The 16063-nt window shown below is 41.0% G+C and overlaps 1 protein-coding gene across 1 annotated transcript in view; it reads left to right on the top strand.

Moving 5' to 3' along the window:
• Positions 1–16063, top strand: part of HS6ST1 (heparan sulfate 6-O-sulfotransferase 1) — a 193506-nt gene that overhangs the window by 24190 nt on the left and 153253 nt on the right. The gene's annotated exons all lie outside the window — the stretch shown is intronic.

Genomic DNA, 16063 nt, shown 5'->3' with positions numbered 1-16063 from the left:
TTACTCATTCAGGACCATGAGCTGCCTGCCTGGAGAGTTGACTGTGCTTTGGGGTGTGCATCATCCCTTTGCATAACCATCAGCTTCCTCTGTGGCATTTTCCAGCTTTGCAGGGGCAGTTACAGCCTCACAGAGGGTACAGAGTTTGGTACAGAAACACCCTGGGCTAGTATTTTTTTTCTTCCAGTTAAGGCTAGGACTTGGCCAAGGTCCAGGTCTTGCCCAGAAGAGTTGCCCTAATATATTTCTTTTAGAAATCTTTCAATAATGGTAATATTAAAAAGACATTAAACTGTTTATAATTAATAAGAATCATAATATAGAATTATTACTCATTAAATCAACCTCATAAGAACTTAACCTTATGAAAAACATAGCATAAAATATGCTTTAAGAAAGCCTAAAGTTAACCTTTTAAAGTTTTAAGATATATTGGCAGTTAGAGAATAGAAAAAAAGGTTTTAAAATAGCACATGTCATAGATAATTAGATAAAGATATGTTAAAGTTGATGAGAAGCTAAATATAAGTAAGGTAATAATATCACATGAACAATGTTTAGTGGATTCATTTTATAAAAAACAAATCGGTAGGGATTACCTTAAAGAATGGAGACCTACAAAGAAGATGATGACAAAATAGCAGCCAGAGGCCACTCCAGTGTTCTCCTAGCCCCCCCCAAAGGGTGATTTTTGCTCAATAACCATGCCACAATGAACTCAGATGCTGGCCTAGGCCATGGTACCTGGCTCCTGGTTTTGTGTTTTCACAGCAGGAAATTCAGTGTGTTGTTTCATTGTTGGCATGCCTGTGATTTTCTTGATAGCCATGTCTCTGACATAGCATGAGTGTTATTTTTTAGGTTGAACCTACATGTTGTTCCTCATTTCCATTAAGCTGTGCTTTCTCTCTGTGTGCCCTGTGTTCCTGAAGTACCTGTCTGACCAGGCAGGGGTTGGAAGGCATTCTCAAAAGTACAAAGTTGTCAGTCAGGCAAAACTCATGACACTTTTTTGGGTTGGGGTTTATAAGGACCTGCATCAAAACATGATTTCTCATTTCAATCTGACTGGTATTTATGGAGACTTAACTTTTTCAAGTCTAGACAGAGAAGAATTTGAAACTTTCTTGTAGTTACAGCAAAACCCAGTGGTCAGTGCTGAAAGCAAACACAGAGTGCTCATTCCCACAAGGGGGGCTGTGCTGTAGGGCAGCATCCTGGTTTTGGAGACGAGAATTGGACACTTAGACCTGTCTAAGCCATCTGCATGGTGGCTGAAGGGCAAAAAATAATCAGCCTAAGTAGAAATGCAAACAAACCATCAGGCTTTTAATCTCAGGGACAGTGTGGGAATCATAAATCAGGGAAAGGGCTAATGGAGTGCTTACAGGAAGCACAGGTGATTAGGAAAGGTTTGACTTTTCTGTTAAGATACTTTAGCTGCTCACTGACCCTGCACAAACTCAATTTTTGCATAGCAGATAGGATAAATAGAAAACAGGATTATACAGGAAGAAACCAGCATTATGTAGATTTTCTCATGCACCCCTTTAATTGCATTTTCTGGACTCTGAAGTAGGTGTGCTTCTCTTTGCTGCATATGGTAGCAACACTTCTGATGTACAGCATAGAGTCATACAGTGTTCCTGTATTCCTTTTTCTTACCTCATGGTTTTTTGTTTTTTTTTTTTTTCAATTGCTGCTTCTTAGGATTGAAAAATAAATACCTTTATAATATGATGGGGTTCTTTTTCCAGAAAAGAAAATGAGTGAAGTTTGAAGAGACAGAAGAACATTATAAAGTAGCTTTTATGTTCATGTAGATCTTGTTTGTGTCCTGGGGCCAGCAAGGACAAAACTGGGAAACCCATTGTTGTATTTCTGTGTCTCAGGCACAGCTTTGAGTCTTGAAACACAGCCATCGAAATTTTGTAGTCAAGGAATGTATCACAGCAATATTTTGTATAGAGTAAGCTGAGAGTTTAGAAGTTACAATAGAGCATATGTACATGTGATAGGAGCCCATTGGATAAAAATATATTCATTGCAGCAGAAGTAAGCAAAGGTGATTGGTTAGAAAAGCAAAATGAGCTTTGTGGCAACTGTCCATTGGATTACAAAGTTCTATATTGTCTTGTAAGGAAGAAGTTGTAACCACTTTGAGCTGTGGCTGAGTGCTTGCTCTCTTAAACCTCACAGCCTCTGAAACTGATGTTTACCTGAGCAATAAATGATTTTTAAGCTGACCGTGGTCCCATCCCTTCAGTTAAAACAGAGATAATATCCTTGGTCCAGTCCAGCTGGGGAGCTCAGGGAGCAAGAGAGATGTCTTCTGCTCTTCTGTGCCAGGACAGTGGAGGAGAGGCCAGAGACAGGTGTAGGCAGGAATCGTGGGCTGAATCAGCCCTGTATGCCCAGAGTGAGTAAAGAGGATCTCTCTGAGTCCCTGGGAACTGAAGAGTGAACTGCACCGGGTAGCAACAGTATTGGAGAATGGGATGCAAGCCCTGCAGCATCTTCTTGAACAGCCTGGCTTGCCTTGTGATTCAGCCACTTGGCTGCAGGCTAAAGGTTTAACTTTTGGGGGTTTAATATATACTGTGGAAGCTTGTTGATTAGCAGTTACAGCATGAGATTATACTTTGGTGAAAACAGAGCTGCTGCTTCAAAGTTTCTTCAGGTTTCTCTTCTTGTTGTATTTGCTGAGTTAGTGGTCTGCAAGTGATTTTTTTTTTTTTTACTGTTTAGTTTGAGGGCTCTGCCTTACAGCTGCAGGGTGATCAGCTAAGGTCCTGCAAAGTGGTGGCTTTTTAAAAAGAACTGATGCCTTCAACATTAAGAAAAAAATTCTTTTGCATTAGTCCATTTTAGCAGCCAAGGCAATTTTCCACATGGTGGCTTTATGGAAATGGGTTGCAGCTCTTGCCAACCATGACCAGAACATTACAGGAAATGTATTTTCATGGAAGATTTGCTGCAATTGCCAACTGGAGAAAGGGAGGGAGGCAGGGGTTTGTTCTGTTAATGGACAACTGCATGCCATGCTAGGAATCCCTCCTGTTAAATTAAATTGGTTTGCACTTTCCACTGTTGCTTGTTCCATGCTGAGAGAAATAGTTACTGATAAAGCATTTCCCCCTGTAAGAGCTGACGTGTTAGTGTAGCATGACACCTCATGCTGAAATGGGGTGTACAACAAACACATTTAGGTGTCTGACTGAGATAATTGGAATATTTCCATGGGGTGACTTGGTCAGAACCAGAACTAATGGAAATTGGCTTTGCAGCCTTAGTGCTTATAGCTGGTAATATCTTACATGATTTACACAAAAGAGATTTTGAATCTGCAGATAGTACTGCACATGCCTGTCTTTAAGTATGTGAATAGTATTTTTAAGTTAAAAATTCAGCATTAAAGTCTAAAGGTTTGGGTGGATTTTGATGCACTGTGGTTTTTTTTTCCATTGCTGGTAAAGTGCAATACTTTCCAAGTTGAAGCAGGAATGATGTGTGGCTTTATTTATATGTGAAAATGTTATCCATGCTGGGAATATATGATTGCTGGCAGGAAAAAGCACTGCATGACTGATTCCCCTTTGGTAAATATTTGAATTCCAGTAGGTCCATTATCAATTCCATATGAGGTATTTTCCAGTTCTTCCTGCATACACAGGAGATGAGAATAAAAGAGAAACAGAAGAGAGAGAATAGGTAAAACCCCTAAACTAAACTCCTTGTTTCTGTCAAAGTAGTTTGGAGCTGTGAGGCAGGGAGACCTCTCAAATATTCACATAGGGTCTTACTGGCTTATGTTCTCATTTAATTTTTCTGCTGCTTGATTTCAGTCTTCTCTTCTAAGGAATTTAAACCTGAGTTCTCTAAGTTTTTGTTGACCCTGACACTGGACAGGTAAGTCTGTTGAAACAGAGCTTAATAAAAATTTTACTTGAAATTATTGTGAAGAAGCACATGAGGTAGGTTTTGCTCTGTAAGGGGAGAGTCATGCCAGACTAGGGTGGAGGTGCTAAGACCATCCAGACAGTAAAAATAGTGTTTGTAAAAATAGTTTTGGACTGGTTGAGGTTTTTATAGTGACATGTGGAATTTTCAGCAATTGTGTTGGTCTTGCTTTGAATTTACTTCAGAAAGTTTTAGTGCCTACTATGTGATGTTTGTAATTATATAAGTAGGGAAAGAGAAAACAGTGATGTAAGAGCAATTGGATAAAACTACCCTGCACATACAATAGATGTACTTCTTAACAAACTGCCAATCTGTTATAAAATGTTAATTATTAGTCCTTTCATTTCCCATTCCCAATAAGAAGGGATTGGTTTAGCTATGTTTGCCTGCAGAAAAGCTGGAATGACCAATTGAAGTTCACTTTGTGAGGAAGAGCAGGTCCTGGATAGACATAGTTGATATAGTTCATGTGGCATATGATACATTTAGACCTGGTTTTAATTTTGAGTGTATCAACAGCATTATAATTACATTGAACAGATTATTCTGCTGTAGCTGTGCTTTAACATTTGTTACACAGAGTAAATTGGAAGAAATTTCGAATTGGGAGCATGGTGGAAAGGCTGAGGCCTTAAAGGAGGTGACACTGTGACTTTGTGACTGAATTTAGGAAATAAAAGATTCTTCTTTGTAAATCTTGGTGATCATAAGGAGAGAGTGATAAGGGTGGATGGTCTCCAACCATTTCTTTACTATCTTCAGATGTGGAAAATATGCATGAAGCTCTTGAAACTGCAGAAGTAATTTAATCCAGAGCAGTTGTGCAGTGCTTTATTTTGCAAGGGAATGAGGCAACCTTTGCCTGCTGCTGCTCTTCTGAGCAAAGGCATGTGCCATGAACCACCTCCCCCAAATGTGACACTTTAATACAGCCATGAAGGGCTGGAGGAAACTGAAAACAAAACCCTAAGTCCTGTCTGTATAGTAAATACAGAGAGTGAAGCTCACTGTATGATTCCTGCTTTTTCTTTGCCTGTTTTATTTTGTTGACGGATAGCTGGTCTTCCTTAGCCTGAACTTCAACTCTCAGCTGTGAACTCCCTTTCCTTGAGGAAAGGCTTGGAGTTTGATAAAGCAGTCAAATGAGGCAAAAAAATACTTCTACAAATCAGCGGTGCCCCTAGTGAGTGTTTCCACCTGAGTGGAGTGGCTTCTGTGGTACACAGAGTATGACATGCCATCTCCTGTGCCAAAGCCATTATTAAATCAACATACCATGCAAGATTTCTTAACAAAGTATCAGCAGAGGATTGTTAAATAGTCACCAGGACAGGAAGAAATGCAGGCTTTGGAAGAAAATGAAGCTTTCACGTGCCAACTGGCTGTTGAGAACTTGAAAAATTATGGTTCCTCACAATTGTGCCCCATTGTGCTCTTGGAGAGCTCTCTGTAGCTTGTTCCCTCTCTGAATCCTGATAGCAAGGCAGCTCCTGGAGGAGAGGGGGCCTGTGCTGTGTGCCTGGATGAAGGAAAAGAGTTCTTTAGATGTATATGGTGCTTAGAAAAAAGTGGTTTAATCATTTGTGTTGATGAAGCAGTGCTCAGCTGTAAGGAAGGGAGATAAATGTCACACGTGCTTGGTGCATGGCAGCAAAACCAATACGTGCCAGTGATTTACCTGCTGTGTCTTAGCAGGTACATAGTGCATGGGTGAAAACAGTAATGCTTTTTGGGGGAAGAAACTACATATTTTGCAGTGTTTGCTTCAGGAGCAAGCATTAGATGTTTGCACCAGAAATGACATGAAAAGCTGAGAAATCCAGAGTTATAACTTAAAGGTCCTTTTTGCCTTGGACATTATAGCATCTGAAAATAAAATGAAAATAAATGAAAATGAAATAAAAGAGATCTGAATCACTTGCTTATGAGGAAGACTGAATGCACATAGCAGAAGCTGTGCAAATTACAGGGTCCATCTTTGATTTCTTTGCTTATTTGCAGTATTTCAAGTGATGGAGCAGTGTGATTTTGCTTATGCAGGAAGTTTTCAGCAGCTGATTATTCCACTGATGTTTCTTGGATTTCTTTTCTTTTTGTTGTGTTTCATAGTAAAGAATGGTGCTGGACTTGTGATTTGAGATTTTCTGATTGCCTTGACTTTTTCTTGTTGCCAGTCCTTCCCCTGGCTGGGTACCTGGCTGTGAGCACTGCATTAAAACATTTTGGTAGTTCACTGACTGCTGTAATTCTGTGATGAGTCTTCCTGGCTGGACTGTAAACAGATTTCCTTGGAAATATAACATGCTGAAGGCAGTTTTAGACATGGCTTCCTGTTTTCTAGCAGTACTTTGCAAAGAGACTCAAGTTTGTAAGAGACCTACATTGATTTTAAAAAATCCCAACTGGCTCCTTACCATTTTAATTAATTAATTAGATCTAGTTCCACAAGCAGAGGTTTTAGTTATGAGTCAGCCAGCCATTATGATCAGTGACTATCTGCTCTGAAAAAATTGTGGCCTCAGACACACATGAAATGGCTATAGTTTGTATGAGTGCCATTGGTTCTCTTTACAGGTTACAGAATACCTGTAAGGAAGCAAAGTTCAGTTCTCCTTGCAGTATGAATCAAATTCTTCTCTTAGGTCCCAGAGGTTACAGTTGGGTGGCACTAGGAAAATACAGAGTCACCTTCATCAGATTCTTTTGTGAAGGCACAAAAGAATTTAAACCCTTCACTCCAATCTGAGTCATGACTTGGTCACAGATTGTCTCCTGCTGTTCATGTAAAGAGGAAAGTCTGCTAAAGAGGAACAGCTGGGGGGAGCTGCATTTACATTGGGATATTTTGTAGATGGGTTGTTTTCTTCTTCAACACTCTGCCTACTGGATGTTTGTGTCTGTAGTTGAACAGCTGATGCTTCAAAAAAGAAAGTGGATAAGGAATAAAAGAGAACAACAGCTATTTCCTGAGCGGCTGTAAATTGATGTGGATATCCCATTGTTAACCAAAGCTTCTCCTAGTGCTGAGATGAAGATTGTGGCAGTGAGGTCCTGTGGTCCCAAGTCTTGTATCCTCTCAGTTCATAGGAAGCACTTTTTCCTGAAGAAATGAGTTTTAATTGTTATCCAGCAAAATACTGTATATTTACTGCTTTTTACTGTTATGTGCTAATTGTAGAGGCCATTGATTTCTATGTTGCTTGGGCAGGATCTGGGGCAGTCTAGTTCACAGTAAATAAAGGAGTTTCATGGATGTCTAACCAGAGCTGGGCACCTCTTCAAAATGATGTAGGAAGATGCAAAGGTATCATTCATTCTTTCTGCAAACAGCAAATGTAATAAAAAGCTTCATTGGTTTTGTTTTCCTTCCTTCACACAGCAGCTGAATTGCAATTATACTTAGATTTTTTCCCCTACTGTTATTAGAAGGAGAAGAAAGCTATTATTCCACCATTTACCAATTCAGACATGAAAATGAAAATGTTTATTTACTTTTGTTACAGAGGTTGAGTGCACGATCCTACTTGCATTGCCATCAGTGGCAAAGCTCCTGTTAATTGCAGTGAGATCTGGGTTTTCCTCTTGTTGGGAACAGGAGATGCTATGATCAGCTTCATTTGTGACAGCTCTAAAAGTGTTCAGAGCCAAGGATTTGAAAAACAACCCACAAAAAAGAGGAAAAGTATATCAGAAAAACATCCAGCTATCCTATCTGTGGGCCTGGTAATAATTTTAGGGGAAGTAAACAATGGCAATGGACTGTCAAAACATGCAGTGATCAAGTAAAAAAATACCAGATTGTTGAAAATTTTTTCCCTGAGGGAAGAAGTCTCTCTTTTGAAAATAGGAAGTTCAAAACAAATCTAGCAGACATGTTCAAGTTAAGATTTCTGATGCATGAAAGGGGAGGTGTGTGGATTTGGGTTAGTCCAGTTTAATTTATCTTTAGATAAGCTTTGTAGGTGTCCCAGCTTGGCAAGTCCTGTTGTCTGTATGTGTTCCCAGGCTTGCAGCGGGGTGGGGGAAAGGTTGAAAGTATAAAAGGATGAAAGGATGCTCCTGCTTTTCTCTGCAGGTGTGGAGGTGCCCCAGTCTGAGCAATCCACCTGTGCTGCTCTGTGCCCCCTTTAAATGGGGTGACATAGCTCCAGGTCTGCCTGTATGGAGCAGGAAACAGAGTGAATAGTGCATTTTAAATGTCTTTGCTTCTTCTGCTGGCAGGAGTAAAGCAGAGCTAATTTTGTTTGAGTTTTACAGTATCTGAGCCAAAATTTATGTAGTCTGTGTCTCTGCTGTTTGGTGAATAATCACCAAAACAAAAGTAATCAGTCTGTGTCTTTCTTCTTAAAAAGCAACAAAAAGTCATTAAGGGAACCCTTGAAATAGAATATGAGTTGAGAAGGGAACACAGGTTTTTGGTTTTTTTTTTTTTTTGTAATTGTTAATGCCTTGCTCTAAGTAGAAAGCTTTTAAGTTTAAATAACAGTTTTAAAGTGATGAGAAAGGAGTGAAATTTGTCCTTCACCCTACAGCTCTTGATGTATTTGCTTTCTCTTGGGAATAAATTTGAGCAGAGAAGTGCTAATTCCTCAATGGATTCAACTTTTATTTCTTGTCTTTTATTTATATTTACTAACCCAAACCTTCAGTACTTACATGAGATTGGGTTCTGGGTTAATGCATTTTGTCAGTCCTTACTGTAAGCAGCTTGGTAACTATTCAAATATTCTGCCTTCTCCATGCTCATCCTGTGCAGGTAGGAATGCCACTCCTGCCTGCTTCTTGCACATTTGGAGGTGTTAAAAAAGGGCATGAAGATGATGATGGCCAGAATGGGCAGAACTGCTTAATTTTGGGTGGTTTTTTTTGCTTTGGTGAGAAATTTTGTTGGTTGTCTGTCCTCTCCCCTGCATCCCCCACACCCAACACTGTGTGTATGTTCTGAAGAAATAGCATTTAACAGAGGGGAAAATGTCATTATTGCTGATTCCAGTCTGGGTAGCTTATTTGATTGCTAACCAGATGGCAAATCCGTGTCTTAAATAAATAAAGTATCCAGCTAGGATAAACATCATGTAATTTAAACTGGTTTTTGGGGGAAAGGGGGAGTTAGTTAGCAAACACTAAAATGAGGCTGTTCCTGGTCTTCCTTATCTCTAGTGCCTGTGGGAATCCAAGTGCTGCAATTTCAGATTCCTGCCCAGCTTTTTGGGTTTGGAAGTTTAAGTAGATTTGTACAGCTGCACACATCCTGCAGGATTGGGCATTTGGGGTCTTAAAGACAAAGATTTGCTTCTGAAACGGTGTTTCACATTCTTAAATTAATTATTGAGCTTCTGGTGACTGAACTTCCCCTTCAGTTGCAAGGGTTTTCCCAGGCCCTGTATTTTATCAACTCTTCTTTTTATTTGATTTTGCCTTGGCCATGCCTATCCCACAGTGAAGTTCTGCTGTCTGCCAGGTTTGGTTCTTCCCCTGATCACTTTTCCCCATCCAGGGGAAGGTGTAAGACAGCAATGTGCATCATCCTCTGCAATCTCAATCTCAAAAAGTGGTGCCAGAAGATGAGGCAGTGAAATTTTGACTGCTTGGATGCATCATGGTGTGCTTCAGACTCCTTTGTGACTTTTCCTAGAAATCAGGTCAACCAAACCTGGGTTGAAACTGGGTTTTTTTCCATCAATCCATGAATTTGTGGCATGGTGCTAGAAATCACTTTCTGTTCTGAAGCATATCTGATTTGAGGAATTTGGAATAAACCCTTTTTGATAGGGAGTTTCTTTTGGAAGGCTTTTGTCTTGCAGCCCTGTTGTTTCCCAACTGATTTAAAGCTCTGTGAGAGGAGGAGGAACACTATGGTCTTTCAGCTTAGAAAACAAGTATTTGTGTTACTTAGTTTGCTTTTCACTGTTTTTTTCTATTTAAAAATAAAAGGATCTCTAAAGATCTCAAAGTTTCTGAGACATCAGAACGAAGCTTGACATCTGTAATGAGATCACAGAGCTCAAGAGATTTCAGGCCCCATGTCCCTCGAGGTGATGTTGATGTGGTTTTAAAATGTGTGTTATCCATTTTAGTCCACTGAAATCATGGACTAAACCTGTAACCAGGACTAGATTACTTTCTCTGTTTGCTTACTTTTTCTGTCTAATGATGCTCTCTCACTGCAGTTCCAGGTAGGATGAGTTAGTACCAGGGTGTGTTAGTCTTTAGCATGCCAAGGATAAGCCATTTCTTCTGTGATAAAGGTGAGACAGTAGAAGTTGCAAAAATGCAACTTCTGGGCTGGCATTCAGCTCTCCTCCTCCTTATCTATGCTCTTGCCACTGACAGCCCTCCAGGTGAGCAGGGTGAAATGAAATGCTGTGGTCTAACACAGGATGCAGGTCCTAAAAATAAGGTAGAACCTTACTTTTGTTTTTGTGATACCTCATGATGTCTGGCAGAGAGCATCTGCATCTCAGCTCCTAGCCTGAGTAGGTTTTACAGCTCATATTGAGGTCTCTGCAGTTGGAATTATGCTGTTACCAAGAACTTCTGCTTTCCAGTTTGCTTTAACTGCAGACCAAGCAACACTGCACATATTCATTAATTGATTTACTTTCTTCTTGTACTTTGTTTTTATCCCATGCCACATCACCCGTGTCCTCATGCTGTACTTATGCAAGTTGTACTTATGTTGTACTTAATCAAGTTTTTGGGGACCAGACTTTCAAACAATATCCCTGAAAGCAGTTGATTCCAATAGATTTTCTTTAATCCAAATAACTTTTGATTTCTCCACAAAGGTCTGCCTCAACACAGCTGAGAAAGAATAAAGTATAATGTTGAAGTATGGATGGAAGACAGATTTTGGGGGTTTGTTCTCATCCTATACCCATGTTTTCAGGTGCTGTAGAGTTAGTATGTCACAAGACCACTAAGACAAATGATTATTCAAAAACAGTATAAAGGAATTAGTGCAAGGCCACGCCAGCATTTGGTTCTGCAAGAGCAGAGTGCACACAAGCCAAACAAACTCCTTGGATGTGCTCTTTGCTTTTTTTTTACCAAAAAAAATTTTAGATTTTCCCAGAAAATCTACGGCATTTAAAGTTTGCTTTGCCTTTTTCACCTGCACCCAGTAACTTTCTCTAGCAAAACTGAACTGACAAACCCAGCAATGTCTGTAAAGCTCTGGGCTTTGTCACACTTGGTTTTATTTTATATCCAAAGTACTGATACTATATTGATTGTTGTGTTCCACGGTTTAAATTCTGCAATTTTAGGTTGATAAATGGTCTAAAAAATCTTTTTTGAGATAAGGTAATTTTTCTGCTGACTCTGTCATCTTTTTGGTTTTGCACAGAGATTCTGTAGTATATGAGCCATTTCTTTGTAGTTTAGTATTTAAAATTCTGTGAATTTTGGCATGTAGAATTTTTCTTTTTGTAGAGTTTCTTTGTAGAATTCTGTGAATTTTGGTATGTAGAATTTTTCTTTTGGTGCTTTTATTTGTGTTATTTCCCAGATTATCTTTGTTGCTAATCCATATATAAACATCTATTATAATGCTTAATCCATTGTTAAAGGAGACCTGAGAGCATCCACTGTGCTGTAAAAGAATAATTAGCTATTTTTTTCTTTGTTGCCATGAATTGAATTTTCACTCTGTGTCATATTGACTTTTAACAGTTTGAGAACCAGGTTTGAGAAAGTCTGACTCCCACCCAATAGGCTAATCAGTCAATCTCTAATAGACCTGTGATGCTCCACAGCCACCAGCTAATAGATTTTCTACTGTTGTCCCTTCCTTGGTGATCAGATAATCTGTTGCAGTAGCTGAGCCGTGGCATGCACAAATGGCACTTTGCAGAGCATGAAGACCCTAAAATTCCCCTTATACAAAGTTTCCATTCTTTCTGACTTCCAAATTTGCCAGCTTCTATCTGCTTTTTGTCCCATTCCTCTTCTGATTCTGTTAAAAACTGCTGCTTGTTGGATTTAGAGGTCCTGGAAGGTGGGAGACCAGTGGTTCTGCAACTTCTTTTAATCTCCATGGAGCTGCTGTCCTACAGAAACCAGGAGGTGAAATTTCAGAATATTTTACCTTTGGTTTAGCTGTGGGATGTCAGCTCCTCTGTGGCTGCACTCACACCACAGCTGGTCCTTCCTGCTTGAGACACACAGAGATGTGAAACAATTCCCCCCCTGCAGCTTTATCTGTTGTCAGCGCTCAAGGAGGGCAGGGAGTGGATGAAACTTTGCTTTGTGAGGGAGCTGATGTTTGGGGAGCTCTCTAAAAGCCTGTAATCTACCATGAAATTTCTGAATATAAAAATGGACCATCACAGATGAGCATTATTAACAAATGAGTTCATGCCAGCAAAGCGTGAAAGGAAAGCAAAAACATAGAGAAATAATGATATTGTTTCTCCATAAGGATTAGACTCTAAAAATAGGATTTTGAGTTGATCTTGCATGCTGCTTGCACTGCAGGTCCAGGTGGGAAGCAAGGCCTCCTCTCTTCTGCTAGAACTGCTCTTAAAATTACATCAATGTGAAAGATAGAGCCCAAATCCTGCATAGAAAAGTAGTTGGACTCTTAAGAAGCATATCTAGGGTCTGTAGGTCTAATATGAGCAAGAGGAGATGTTTGGATTTCTGTCAGTAACTCTTCACCCAGCTTTGTTTCTGCACAGAACTTTGAGAGCTATTTTTAACCAGGACCAAAAGTTAGCAGTTCCTCCTTTATTTATAGATAGGCTTAATGGGCCTCTAGTTTGAATTATCCATCCTCAGGGCTGGGGAAGAAGAGTAATTAGGAAAAAAATTCTATTTTTGACAGTGCACTGGGCATTGTTTTGTGTCTTCCTATCCCGACAATGGTAATTTTCAGAAATTATAGCTTAGTGAATAGTAAGTTGTGAGGATGGGGATGTGGATGGACACACTTCTTTCCCAACCACCTGCAGGGAATGCAGTTTTTCATAGTGGTTGGTTGATGCATGGACAAATTATTTGTTCCTAGAAACAGCAAATATTTTTAAGGGTAATTCACAAGGAATGTATTTAGAAGAGGAAAAATACCACCTTTGTAGTCAGTTTTCACTTCTCTACTAGAGCTGTAGAAGTAATTTTAAGAAAGTGTTGCACATGGTAGACATGGAAGTTTTGATTTAGCAACACATTCAGCATTGAATGCAGCAATTAATTACTGAAAGGTGGTTGTACCATGAAGCTGACTTTTAGGAACTCTGTAGATTCCAGATGTAGTTTCATATTGTTGCCATGTTTTTGTGACTTTGGGCCCTGAAAGACAGGGTCTTTTAGACCTGTTAGGTTTTGATCTCATTTTACAGTCTTCACTGTGTAGCCTTCATTGCAGTAATTTTTTCCCCTACCCTCAATTGGTGAGCTTTTAAAATTAAAGTGAAATGAGGATGGGGCTGATTTGGTTAAACTCTCTGTTTAAAATCAGGAGATGGAGTTCAACAGCTCAGTTCCAAGTTCTGAGCTTCAAGCACATGGTGAGGGGACAGCAGTACCATAAGCCAGTGTCTTGAGTCAAAAAGGGAGAGAAAATGACCTGATCCCAGTAGGTTTGCCAAGAGAAAGATGATAGATAAATGGAAAATAAGTAAAAAAGGCTTCTAGGGATATTTGGGGGAAATAAATTTTCTGGTTAACAGATAACTTAGGTAAGCTCACAAATGCTTTTTCTTTCCCCAAGTTTCTGCTGGCTTAAGCTGTAAGGGTTAATGAGACAAAGATCTTTAGCTGATAGTGTTTATCACAGTGTTACACCGCCAGTCAGAACCTTTAAATTGTTCTGAAAGATGAAGAACTGGGCAACAGAAACCAGAAACTGCCCTGAAGGAACGACCCTAACTTCACAATTTCTTTCATAACTCATTATCCCTTTTTAAAGTAACAGTTTTCATGATGTGCACTTCTAGAAGAACTCTTGGGCCTAAGTTTTCTTGACTTTAGATTGTAATTTTGGTGCTTTGCTAGGAGGTTAAACCCCTTGAGCTCGTGCCCAGGTGCACTCCATGGATGTGAGGTGTGGTCCTCCACTTGCCAGAAGTGTTCCCTGTGTAGTGCTTAAAGCTCTTACAGACCTTCTGGGAAAACAGGGTTCACTGTTTGGGGCAGAGATTGTCAGCAGCCCTCTGGAGAAGGAACTTAGACTGACTAGACTCAGTCTAACATGCCATTTCAGGCTGTTGTGGAGCCCAGACAGCAGTGAGGTTATCTTTTAATAACTCAGGCCAGAATGATGGTGAAGGCTTCATCCTATGGTGTTTGCTGCTAAAGGTGGAAGATTTCATCATTCTTAACTGCAACTAAGAATTGGGTTTTTAATAATGCCTAAGATTCCATTCACAATAAGAGATACTACTTTGATATAAGTGCAAAAACATGAGGAGCAAGTCTGTCATGAAATATGTTAGCTGGAATTTCTTCAACCTCATTAATTGGGTGAAAGACTCCACAATTCCTAAGGAGTGTGTGAAATTCTTTGTTTGTACGTGGATCTATGCCTCTACCCAAGGAGTTTGGCCAGAGAGAGCAGTTGGCCACCATAGGCTGAGCCCTCCCCTCTGAGGAGCTGAACTGCAGCACTTGCACTTGGTAGTCATTTAAAGAAAAAAATCAAACCCCTGATTGGATTGCAATTATCTGCACTCTGTCTTGGTGGGAAAGTGAATGTATGTGTGGAATAAAAACGGATTAGTGGTAACACTGTAACACTCTACAGAAAAAGATCATGGGTGAGCTGGTTGTGGCTCACTCCAGAGCTGCCCTACCCCGCTGAGGGGGGGGGGCAGGTGCAATCTGCCCCTCTTGCTTCAAGCTGGGAACAACTGGCAGCTTCTAATGTAATTTCTGAGAGAATTCCAGGCTGTGTTGGTTTTTGTGTTTGGTAGCCAGGGGGGCCATGGAGGTTGTGAGAAGCTGCTGGAAGCTTCCACCATGTCCAGCAGAGCCAGTCCCTGATGGCTTTGAGGATGGAAATGCTGCTGGCCAGGGCTGAGCCAATGAGAGCGGTTGGAAACACCTCTGTGGTAACAGATGTAAGAAGAAAATAAAAACAATTTTGTGGCAGTTTTGATCCCAGCTAGAGAAGAGGAGGAGGTGAGAACATGTGAGGGAGACACTTAAGTCAGCGGGGAAGGAGGGACAGGAGGTGCTCCAGGGGCCAGAGCTGACATTCCTCTGCAGCCATGGTGAGAGCATGGTGAGACAGCTGTGCCCCTGCAGCCCTGGGAATACAGGGGGGATGCAGAGATCCAGCCCCTGGGGGTCTACGGGGGGGATTCAGAGATCCACAGGGCATGCAGAGATCCACCCACAGGGAATGGGGATCCAGGGGGCATGCAGAGATCCACCCCCAGCCCCTGGGGATCTATGGGGGATGCAGAGATCCAGCCCCCGTGGGAGGTGCCCGGGCTGGAGCAGTGGATGCCTGGAGGGGGCTGTGATCCAGTGGCAGACCCAGTGCAGAGAGAGGACCTTTGCTCCCAGGCTGGAGCAGCCTGTCCTTGGAGGCACCCCACGGACGAGTGACCCACCTCACAGCAGTTTTGGGACGACTGTGTGCCTGTGGGAAGGCCTCACATTGCAGCAGTTTGAGCAGGACTGCTGCTCGTGAGACTGGAGCCACACTGGAGAAGCTCACAGAGAACTGTGTCCCGTGGGAGGGACCCCACGGTCTCACAAGGGGAGGGCTCTTCTCTCTGAGCAGTGAGAGAAACCCGGAGTGACTGACCCAAACCACCACACCCTGTCCCCTGCACTGTCGATGGGAAGGGGCAGGGGGAAAAAGGTGTTTTTAAAGGCTTATTTTACTTCTCAGTTTTCCTGCTCTGATCCTGTTAGTAATAAATTTGCTTTATCTCTCTGAGATGAGCCTGTTCTGCCCTTAGAGTTGTGGTAAATAGGTATGATTCGTGCTGACAAAATTGAAACAGTAATCAATATTGATATAGTAATTAATATTTGGAAATAATAAAACAGTTAAAAGGTGTAATGTCAAGAAAGAAAGGGAGAGGAGGGGTTCCACCCCCCCCCCCCCCCCCCCCTTTGCCTGCAGATGTTCAAGGCAGGAAAAAGC

Source organism: Agelaius phoeniceus, chromosome 10 (genome assembly GCF_051311805.1).
Source record: "Agelaius phoeniceus isolate bAgePho1 chromosome 10, bAgePho1.hap1, whole genome shotgun sequence".
Taxonomy (NCBI): domain Eukaryota; kingdom Metazoa; phylum Chordata; class Aves; order Passeriformes; family Icteridae; genus Agelaius; species Agelaius phoeniceus.
The sequence above is the reverse complement of the archived record's forward strand: the minus strand, read 5'-3'. Positions and strand labels throughout refer to the sequence as shown.